Source organism: Labrus mixtus, chromosome 1 (assembly GCF_963584025.1).
Source record: "Labrus mixtus chromosome 1, fLabMix1.1, whole genome shotgun sequence".
NCBI lineage: Eukaryota > Metazoa > Chordata > Actinopteri > Labriformes > Labridae > Labrus > Labrus mixtus.
The window spans coordinates 31193024-31204484 of NC_083612.1; the positions used below are offsets into that span (position 1 = coordinate 31193024).

The 11461-nt window shown below is 40.2% G+C and overlaps 2 long non-coding RNA genes across 2 annotated transcripts; one reads left to right on the plus strand and one right to left on the minus strand.

Annotated features, from left to right (window-relative positions):
- The first annotated feature begins 2111 nt into the window (after window positions 1–2111).
- On the plus strand, window positions 2112–4057 carry LOC132977325 (uncharacterized). The gene is made up of 2 exons (XR_009673809.1): window positions 2112–2379; window positions 2989–4057. It is a non-coding gene; the product is annotated as an uncharacterized LOC132977325 (long non-coding RNA).
- Window positions 3946–5464, minus strand: LOC132977333 (uncharacterized). Its single transcript, XR_009673813.1, has 2 exons — window positions 4965–5464; window positions 3946–4056 (listed from the first exon to the last, which is right to left on the minus strand). It is a non-coding gene; the product is annotated as an uncharacterized LOC132977333 (long non-coding RNA).
- Window positions 5465–11461: the final 5997 nt, after the last annotated feature.

The following is an 11461-nucleotide window of genomic DNA, read 5'->3' on the forward strand; positions in this document are numbered from 1 at the left end:
CACCTGGAGGGCAAGAAAGGCTCTCTACCACTGTACTACTGAGAAGTTTCTGGTCTCAGTGGCCCCCTACATGTTTTTATCTGTTTTATTTTTTTATTTTTCAAATGAAATACAGATGTTGTTTAATATGATACACAAACCGACGAGGAGACGAGCCAGAGTTTTGCTTCTACAGAATTTAATCTAAGAAAAAAAACAGAAAAGAGGACAGCTAACGCTAACTAGCTAATGTTAGCTAATTAACACTCACAGATGCTTGAATGATGAGGAATGTCTTGTCCTTCACTTCTCAAACAGCAGCATTATCGACCCAGACCGATCAATAATACATAGAGCTGTCTGGTTGTTTGTAGAATTTCATCCTACAGCGGTGTAAGAAGAGGAATTCTCCTCTATTTATCAGCAATATCGCTGAAGTGACGTTCTGGTGTTACGGTTAAAAGAGTGACCATGTTAACTTGTGACTTTCAGACAAACGCGACTGAAAGTGTCCTAACAAATGCCTCTTTGTTCCGTTTTTGTATTATTAATGTCAAAATTACTTAAACTTTTTAAATGAAAGCTAAACAAATAGGTTTTCGTTAGGACACGTGACATACGACAACCAGACTCACTTGGCTGACAGTCACCAGTTAACATGGTAACTCTTTTAACCGTAATACTGGCACAGACTTTGCCGTTTCTAGCCATATAAATAGTGTCACGAGTGAATCTGTAACATTACCGCAGAAATTCCTTTGTCTCCGTAGTCCTGCTGTCTGGCTGTGCTCTCCGTGCTGCAGACTGAGAACGCAGCCGGTGGGTGTTGACGGATGAGGGTGCACGGACCGGAGCGGACACGCAATGCACACATATTTGGTGGAAGTTCGCTGTTATTGGGTGCTTGACATCTCTTTGGGCACCGGTAACTAGTGATGGGAAAAGCAGTTCTTTTCAGTGTACTGAATCAGTAGAATCAGTTCAGTAAAGTGATTCGTTCAAAAGATTCGTTCACCGAATCGTTCAGTACTTCTCAGCAGCTCTGTCTGTGAATCAGAATTTAATAAACTGAAACACGGCCGAACGTTTAGTTCTGCTCGCGATCGTACTGAGAACAGCCGGTGGTGAATAATAAACCAATGAGCTGAGAATTTAGTTGGATAAAGTTACAGTTTGCAAACTGAAAGCTGCTAAAACAATCACATTTATTTTCCCCGACCGTTCTGTTCAGTACGTTCACTGAACGAGAGATCCGCTCTTCCTCTCAGTCAGTCAGTGATTCATGTCGGAGCTCCGAGTCACTCTCTTCCTCTCAGTACCATCACAATAACTTCTGTGAATGTGTATCTTCTTTGGTGAATTCAAAGTGTGTCTGTTAGAGGGTTATATCTGTAGATAAGAGGATTTTCTCTTCAGAAGGGAATTAAAAACATTATCTGATGCTTGTGATGGTTGAAACGAAACACTGACTGAACGTGAACGAGCGAGACTGTGAGTCACCAGCCTCAGTCACACACACACACACACACACACACACACACACACACACTGTACTGACTGAGGAGAGGAGGGAGGGCGGGCTTTGAGTGACTCTTACGGTCTGGAGAGAGAGAGACACGAGACGGGAGAGAGGAGAGCGCAACTGAAGTTGAGAAATGAACAACTCTTTTCAGTAAGTGATTCAGTTCAGTTCGTTCACCCAGATGATTTGTTCGTTTTGAACGACTCGTTCACGAACTACACATCACTACCGGTAACTAGGGACATAGGTTACTACTCGTCCTGATTGGTCAGCTTTCAGAAAGACGCTTGACGTCACCCAGTGCTTTTCTGAAAAGTTGAAATAATTCAACTGAAAAAGGCGTTGGGCGCAGCGCTTTTTAAAAATGCGTCATACTTTTTCCATTTTTCATAGGCTTGTATGTAAAAAAGGTGCTGGCAGATGAAAAAAAAGTCAAGTGTGAACAGGGCCTAACTGAATTGAATTGATCTAAACTACACATTTAAATTAAACATCAGAACTACAGGTTTGAATCAAACTCATCAGAACTATAGCTGTCAGTGATTTATGAATATATTCAACAAGTTTGCTTAAACTTTTAGCAGCCAACTAGAGCCATGCTTAGAACAGGTTCTGCCCATAGACTGTAAATATTACTGGACGAACCCTGACCTATCTGTTACATAGGCAGCAAATGAGTCCAATCGACGGCCGCATCCATATTGGATTTGCAGTCTCAACCTAACTTCGGATCAACCTAGCAACAGCAGTAAGGCGGGACCGGCGGGACTTAGCTCCGCCCATTCAGCTTGACGTTAGCAGTCCACTTCACAGCATAGCTAACGGCTAGGCTGCTATCATCCCCTATTCCTGCTCGTCCTGAGAAAACTCTATAAACAGTAAGTTAACATTTAACTTTTCTACAACACAGTTAAAACAAATTATATTCAACCCAAATATTTAATTAAAGTCTTAAAACTTCACTTTTTAAAATATACAATTATGGTTATTAGTTATTTGTCAGAGAAGTTAGACTTTGTCAGTGTTAGAAGAACAATACATGAGTAAAGTTTTATCCATAAACTGTAAATAAATATTTGAGACATCCAGAAGAAATCAATATTACAAAGCATACAGTTCATGTTACTGTTCTGACAAAAAGAGGAATGTCTGTGTCTTATATTTACTGATGTCAACAGTGATGTGGGTGAACATGACAATTGAAAAATAAATATTTAGTATTTATTATAAGATATTTGTTTTCTATAGAACCCCGTGAAGTCATGGAGTCTGTGGACAGTGTCAGCTTCACACCAAAAACTTTAAGTATTAGAAAAAATAGTATTTAAGACTGGCATCTATTATTATGAGTTGCAGCTACCTTGTTCAATATTATTCCTGCAGATGTGGCTAATAACAAAAAAACACCCTGAGCTGTCACATGTAGTTAACTGTACATTTTGTCTTATCTGAGGCATTAATTGAACACCTTTGTATTTCTCCTATAGACACAGTGTGGATTATTGGTGACTTGTCCGTCGAGGTGCCCAGAGAGCTGCAGAGACAGAGGAAGAAACCTGAGCCTCAACAACATCTGCATTTGTTGGTTCTTCTAGGGTGGACTTCGGTTGCTTCTCTTCAACAGCTCGCTGCGAGGGAGGTCTCCCCTGGATGGCCTGAGTGATGTCACCCACAGGCTGAGAGCTGAGGCAGGTTTTAAACCTCTTGACAAACCGTTACACCGCACCTGCCTGTCAAGCTGGTCAGCTACACGCCTTATTGTGAATAACTCTTATCCTTCATCAAATCAAAGGACCCCCGTACAGTGTGTGTCGATCGAGACATGAGCTAATCAGACCTATTTGTTTGTTTTGTACCAAGCTGTAAACATGTTTTATCTCTGCTGTAAAAACAGACTCTTTTGAATGTGGTTTTTCAGATTAAATAAATATGTCTATATAAATGCACTCCTTTATGTCTACTTATGAGTATACATTTCAGATTTGAAATGACAAGACTAAAATGTGCATTAATGCTCAGCTCAACAGCTAAGGGAAGGAAGTCTACTTTTACACAACTTTTTATTCTTTTGACATTTTATTTTACCAAATACTAATGTAGTTCATTTCTGAAAGTGGGATGGAACAGAGTCATTGCAAAAATTTGCCCTTAAACACAGCCCCATTCTTCTATCAAGATACACCGAGAGTAAATAAGATCAATAACTTGTGAATAAAAACAGTTAAAAATGATTTAGAAATGTAGTCTTCCCAGATCAATATCACATAATATCAACTTCTCCCATCTAAACTGGACAAAGGGTTTTAAATGGGAAGAAAATGGTTTTGATTGCAAGTTGTTTGGAGGAGATCTATTTTTATTTGAACAGCATGAATACAGTCTTCCAAGGTGCAAACCCTCCTCCTCCTCCTGAAGCTTGTGGAGCTCGTTGATGTACTGCCGTCTTATCTGCTGGCCATCTTCTCTCACCAGAACTTCGACTGTTGAAATGTCATTCTGAAGAAGCTTGAGCATGTGACATGGATCCAGGAGAACATGGACTTTTAGTGCGGGGTCTTCAGGATGGCAAAGAAAGAGAGAAAATAGCAGTTATTCATTAAATCATTTTTTTGTTCTCATCTATTTTTCTGTATTCATCTGTGTGTAAGAGCACATTTATAAATGATATTCCACATCAAATTGTCTCAGATTTTGGAGGAAAAATTGAGCAGTTTATTGTGGATAGTACTTCATGTTAACATGAAACAAATATAACCTGAATTATTTAAATCATTAACAGGTCCCAACTCTCTGTGCTTTAGTACAGAACATACAGTAACTCATTTATTATTAACATGAGCTCAGTACATGGCTGTATTCTTCAAACTATTTCTTGTACTAATTGCTTTATATCTTATTTTCATTCCATATGTTATTTATATTTTATATTTCTACTGCTATATTCTGCGTAAGAGCATCTGTAATGATTAAGAACTATATTAATAACCATATTAAATTTTCACTGAACTCACACAAAGTAAAAAAAAAATACATTTGGTAACAGTTTGCACAAATCTTAAGACACTACATCAACCATGTAATGTTAATGTCATCCTCTATAACCTACACAGCATATTAGATTCAGTTGAGTTCAGTTTATGTTACTGACGGATAATTACTACACAAAGTTTGTTTTTTAATGTCGACATTTACGTGGAGTATAACATTCATCATAACGTCAGATAACCATATTTACAGTCTGCTGTTAACCACCGAGTTGAACCTTTAGCTTCTAACATCACACAAACTCATTATTTTCAACATCTTAACAACAAACATTTCTAAACCATTGACTGTAAATAATGGACTACACTGAGTACAGTTAGCCGACTGGTTTACAAGCTAACGCTAAACAAGCTAGGTCCGTAAATATAAATACCGACACATGAGTAAGCAGTAAATATAACACTACTATATCACTTACCGAAAAAAACTGAAGCATCAACTTCTTGGATGGTCTGTTAACCGCACAGCAAGCCGTGTATGTTGTCAGATATGTGTTAAACAAACTCTCCAAACGAAGTAAAAAAGAGGAGAAATCAGACGGATCAAGCTGCTAGCCTCCTGACCTGCTGACCTGACAGACAGATGCAGCGCGCAGAGCTGTCAATCAAATCTGACACAACCCTTATATGGGCATAGTCGTTTTCCTTAATAGAATAAAATCCGACAAGTTATAAAAAAAAATCCCCCCCCCCCCACAGTGAGGAGAAGGGGCCGTCAACTTATCAGATATATCTCGTTTTTTGAACCAGGCTGTAAACATGTGAATTCCTGTGGTAAAAACAGGCTTTTTTTGGCTGTGGGCTTATGGCACTTCCGGCGCTTCTGCAGCCAGCCTCAAGCGGAACCTCGAGGAACTGCAGTTTTTTGTACTTCCGCATTGGCTTCATTTTTCGAGACCGGAGGTTGCCCCTTGGTTCTGCCGCAAGTGCTTACTCAGATGGTGAAATGGATACTGAGGAATTGGAGTTGGCTGATCTTATTAAAGGGTCCATATTATGCTTTATCTGGTTTTATATGCTCTTTAGTGTGTTTTCCATGTGTCCTGTGCATGTAAACGCGGCTTCTCCTACCTCCTCCTGTTAGCTGTAGCATTAGCTGCATGTAACGCTCGGTTCTAGCCCCCCTCGATAAAAATGTGTCAGTGCGACGTCATTGTCAGTGTGAGATCACTGATCTAAGTCCATTGGCTCATTATGGCAAGCCCTGCACCTCATGTTGAAATTTCCGAGACGCGTGCTGAGCAACTGACCAATAACGACAGAGCGGATCTGCAGACCAATCAGAGCAGACTTGGCCCACGTGGGGTCTAACAGTGTGGGCTCAACAGAGTGTAGCTGACAGACTCAGAGCGTAGAGGGAGCAAGGAGGAGCAGTACATGAAAACAGACACTTTTTTCTGACTTTAGTTATTGTGAACGTACAAAAGTAGGTACATACAGGGCACAGGGCATAATATGGGCTCTTATATAAAGTAAAGTAGGGCCTATTTTCCCCATGACTTTTCTAAACAGTTTGATAGGTATGATATCCAGTTGACTGGATGAGGGTTTCATAAGAGACAATGTGTGCAATTTAGGATACGGACAGGACACAGTCATGGGAAAAATTTGGAGGGGCAATGTTTGCTTGAATCTGGGGAATTTTTTACAAAAAACGAGAGAGATGTCTCAGTATGGAGAGTCAGCGTGTGGTTAAAACAACCCACGCCGGGATTGATAGAAGGGATGGGTCAGCTGATAAAAACCTGTTTAGCAAGGACCCAGAGGGAGTCCAGGAGTGTGCTAAAGTCATGTTTTAATAATTCAGAGGACTGGTTGGATATTATCAGTTAGACATCGTGAACCAGTCCAGTCCATGCTAGGTTCCACTGGCGCAATCATCTCTCCTTTCTGAAGATCCCTGAGTTCCTCCCATAGACATGCTATCATAGCAAACGGGACTCTGTGTTTTGGAAATTACACTGGTGGTATTTTTTTGTGTATTACTATGCACTATTCACCATCTAAACAGCCAGTACCAGTGAACACATCTTCAAAATCTGTTATTTTCTCCATTGCCATGATTTTATTACATCTTCCATCCATCCATGCAATTTCTTGTGGCAGCAAGTCAACCCAGACTTCCCTCTCCCCAACAGCGTTTTCCAGCTCCTCCTGGGGGATTCTGAGGCGTTCCCAGGCCAGAGGGGGAAACATATATACATACATATTATCCCTCCAGAGAACTCTGGGTCTACCCCATGGTCTCCTCCCAGTTTGGCGTCCAGGACGCATCCTAATCAGAGTCCGTAATCAACTGGCTACTTTCGTTGAGAAGGAGTAGCGGCTTCTTCTCCGAGCTCCCCCCGAATGTTCCTCACACATTTCTGAGGCTGAGCCCAGCCACCCTCTGGAGGAAACTCATTTCGGCTGCTTGTATCCTCGATCTTATTCTTTCTGACACTACTCATAGCTCATGGCCATAGGTGAGGGTTGGAACAAAGATCTACTGTTTTTTTACCGGACTCTGGTCTTCTTTCACTATGTTGTCAATGGCCACATCATTCTCATACTGCTCTAATTTATCAACTTTTTGGCTTCACTTTTCTCACTACCTAGTAATGGGATTCTGTCTCAAGTCTGTACAGTTAATTGTTTCTAGGGGTTTCTGCCTTTGACCTTACATTTACCAAATGGGCATTGGGTTTCATCTGTGTATCTCAGTTTAGGAGTTGTTTGGGGATAACATTGCAATAAAGTTTGAAATAAAGGTTGGAGTTAAGAATAAGAATTGACAGCCCTACAGACTACAGCAGGCTGTTACGTTACTGACGATACATATATGATTGTAGTCAACCATAAACACCACCTGATACCTGCACGATAAATACAGACACAGAGAGATGAAACAGACAAAAGTTGTGTTTAAAACTAAGTAAATCAGATTTTTAAAGACTGAATTTAATTACTTTTTGTACAGTAAATGATCCAAGGATTATGTGTTGCCCGAACCGTCGGGGGATCCAAACAGACTATCTAACGGCATCTGGAGCTGCTGTTGGGTCCCACATGGAGACCCAGGAGGATTTTTAATCAGTTTGTTTTTTTTTTTTTGTCTACAACTGTATGTAAAGACAGAGGGCAAAAGACTATGTTTTTAAGAAGATATAGATAAGTGACAGTGGAAGAAGAACTCAGATCTTTAAAGGAGCCCAATAGTATTTACCACAGTGCAGAAATAACCTTACACTAAGAAGCAAAAAGTACAGAAGCATCAAACTATACTAATCTAAATTCTGCTTCCATTATCTAACTGTTATTAATGTATGTAACATTTTATTGGTGCAGCCTATAAAGCTGGAGCTCATTGTGATTTGATTTATTTAATATTTGATAATATTTATATGTAATATTTGAAAGAGAAAGAATAGACAACCCAAGTGCACAAGAAGGATACTTTGTACATCACGTGAGTCAATGTATTCAGAAAGCTACAGCTAGTAAGTCAAGCCACTGTCACATATATCAGCAGGGTAGCGTCAGACAGTCTATTTTAAACGATGTGATTTTGTTGCTCAGTGAGGCAGTGGGTACTGTGATCTGTCACCTGTTGTTTTGATTTGTATACCTCTGTCATGTAGTGCTTCTTGTAGCGGTGCGATCTGTGGTAATCTCTCGCTGCAGGTAATCAAACCTGACTCACAGAGTCAGGTTTCACTCTGGCGTCACAGACAACAATTCTCATGCATTTTACAAAGCGTGATTTCCTTACCTGGCATCACAGAGCAGACGACTATACGATTAACTCCTTTTAAAAGCAAGCAATGGCTGACAGTAAGATCCCACCCCATGCGATTGACACTAAACAAAAATGAATTATGAAAGTATGTATTAATATACAATTAATGCAAATCTGTCAAAGTGCAGAAGAACTTTAGTCCTTGCATATGTTGGCCCTCACTAACGTCAGCCACAGAGTACCAAATGATATTGTTTACCCAGGGCCGCTATGATCAAGTCTTTAGCCAAACTAATCTTTGGTAGGTAGCTGTACAATAAGAGGGATAATGAACAATGAAGCAGATTGTTATTCCATCATAACAACCCGCTCCCTGTACATGTTCCCTGACATATAACTGTTATTATCAAAAATGATTGTGGAACGCTTCAAATTCACAAACAAGGGAAATGTATTACCCAGTTAGTAAAACTTTGCTCTATCTCTACTAAACAGTCAGAGGCTAAACTATTCCAAAATTTAGCGTGGCTGGTGTAATAATAACAGTCTCTTGTATTTGTGAGCCATCTGCCACCGAGGCTGGGGAGTAAAAGGGTCAGTTTCCTGCTCTGGTTAAGAGCCTATTTTGTGATTAGCATCTGATTTATGGTCTCTTAGAGAATTAGACTCCCCTTTTGTCTCCTGACTGTGAAATCATATAGGAGGGGAAAAACACTGTGTAGTGTGCCATTGAGATGAGAAATTCAATCATGTGTATTTTGGGCTTTGGTCAAGGTGAATTACAGAGTCACAGCGCTGGCTTACCAGGCCAACAGAAAGTAGTGCAGTTGTAGACAGCAGTTGTGCATTCATTTTCAGCATACCATATCAAACAGTAGGCAAAAACTGGTAAATGGCTGATTAACTGGAAAACACCACAAACAATGAAATTAAGATCGTCTTTCCTGATTCGACTTATCCAATTTCAGACATGAAATTCAGTCTACATTTGTCAACTTTATCATGTTTGTCTTTCCCTGAGATAATTTGTGATGTTGTAACCCAAACTGGAGATATCATGTGTTGCATAATGTTCAAAGGTGTGTCAAATATTTTGTCCAACCATCCAGTTCAAAGAGTGTGGGTTTACTTATCCAAGAAATCAAGTCAATCAGTCGAATGCACAATCAAAAATCAATCAACAGCAGCTGAACTTCAAATTGGACGGACCATGATCTTATACAGTGTCTTTAATGAGAACCTGCATGGTTTCAGGAACCCTTTAGTGTTAAAATGACTTTTTCAACATGACACATGACATGGTGTCCACATAAACAACTCCTCCGATCAGGCGCCCATTGTGTGTGATGTTGGGAGTATTTTGAATTGCTTTTATATCATTAGAAATGTGCCATATCTGTGTTTAATCTGTCAACCAATGTTCTCTCCCATGATTGTGATTTTTATTCATTTCAAATAACAAGTGTCAACAGCAACAGCGTTATGTCTGGTAGAGCCCTGCTGGATCAAATGTATTTAAAAAACAGGACAGACAGTCCTGATCTGGTCCTCATTTCGTTTCACACTAAACTCTTTCCCAGTTTCTCATTATCCATATCAGGTCAAGTGATTACTTGCCACTGTGACGCGACAAAGCCTACAACTTTATCCCAAATTTCTAGATCAAAATACCGCCAAACTGCGCTGCTCCTACGAGATGCCATCCGACCACTGTGCTGGTTTACATCTGGGAAGTAGAGCATTATGGAGCTATACAGTACCAGCTACAGTAGTATGTCAGGAGACTGTTTTACACCTTACACATCATCTGACCGACATAGCAGGCTGGAATAAATGAAAATAATTAAGTATTTATCTGACTAGTAATTCTGGTGCAGACTAGTGAGGGTGAACACGTTTAGTCAAACGTTAATGTCAGCTAATGGCGCACAGGCCTAATAAGTATCCCAATTTGAAAAAAAAATGTCTCTTAATTGCTTTTAAAGTTGGTCACAGGGGTGGCAAACGAATGACTCAACAGATCCCTGTGTGTGTGTGTGTGTGTGTGTGTGTGTGTGTGTGTGTGTGTGTGTGTGTGTGTGTGTGTGTGTGTGTGTGTGTGTGCGCGCGCGAGAGAGAGAGACGGTAGGAGGCCTTACATCAATTGATTCTGCCATAAATATATTCTTTCAGCTCAATCAGAGCAGATCACTGCCCTCAGGCCTTTATCAAGCCCTTGCTGGCATAATTTGAAAAAAACTGCCTTTCTTTGTGTCTTTACGTTTTCTTGATGTAATGATCAGCAATATTCCCCTGCATATTCATCCTGCTCAGTGGCATTATAATCTCCTCGGCATCCGAATGTATCTGCTGACACAGTTGGAAGCTAAATGTGTTTCTTGATTGCACATTAACTGTAGTTTCAAAGCTGTATTTTTTGGCTGCTAGAGGCAAGAAAGTAGAGTCCCAAAACTCACAGCTTCAAAACCCCTGGTAAATGCACGTTATCAAGCTCTGAATCATTGCCGATATTATTTAAACATCATGACAGAAATGTAATGTTGTGCACTAGGCGTGTCGTGGCACCAAATCCTTTAACTATTTTAGAACAAAATTGACTGTAAAGGAGTTAAATAGAGAAAAAAATAAAACACTTGTGAATTTTCAGGTATGTCGGGGCGAAGAATAGTGCGTGTACCGACCGCGCAAGCTGCCTGTTACAGTGTCTCCTGTTAGTTACCGAATTTCCCTGTGGGATTAATTAAATATTTCTGGTTCTGATTCTGACAAGTTCCTATATTAACTGCGCACAAACGAGGTACAGTAAGAAAAATATGCTACTGCACACCACCAGGCTGAAGAGCAGCACACGGACGAAACCCCAAACTGAGTTTGGCTCTGCAGCTCTTCGAGATCAGGAATGATTTCTGAACCAAAATGGAAAGCATGACTAACTCCATTCATGAACTTTACAAAAGCACTACAGCTCTAAAGGCTTGCAAGCGCAGAAAAACACTTTTGGGAACTGGAGGATAACATATAGGCTACATGGTTTTCAAGGAGGCCTCTTTAACCGCTCAACAGAAGGTAGATGATTTGGAAAATAGAGGCTGATGGAATAATCTGGCATTGGTTGGTGTTAAGGAGGGCCTAAAAGTGAGTGACATCTAAACCCTGATGGCCCAAATTTGGCTCTACATATTACAGCTACCACAGGAC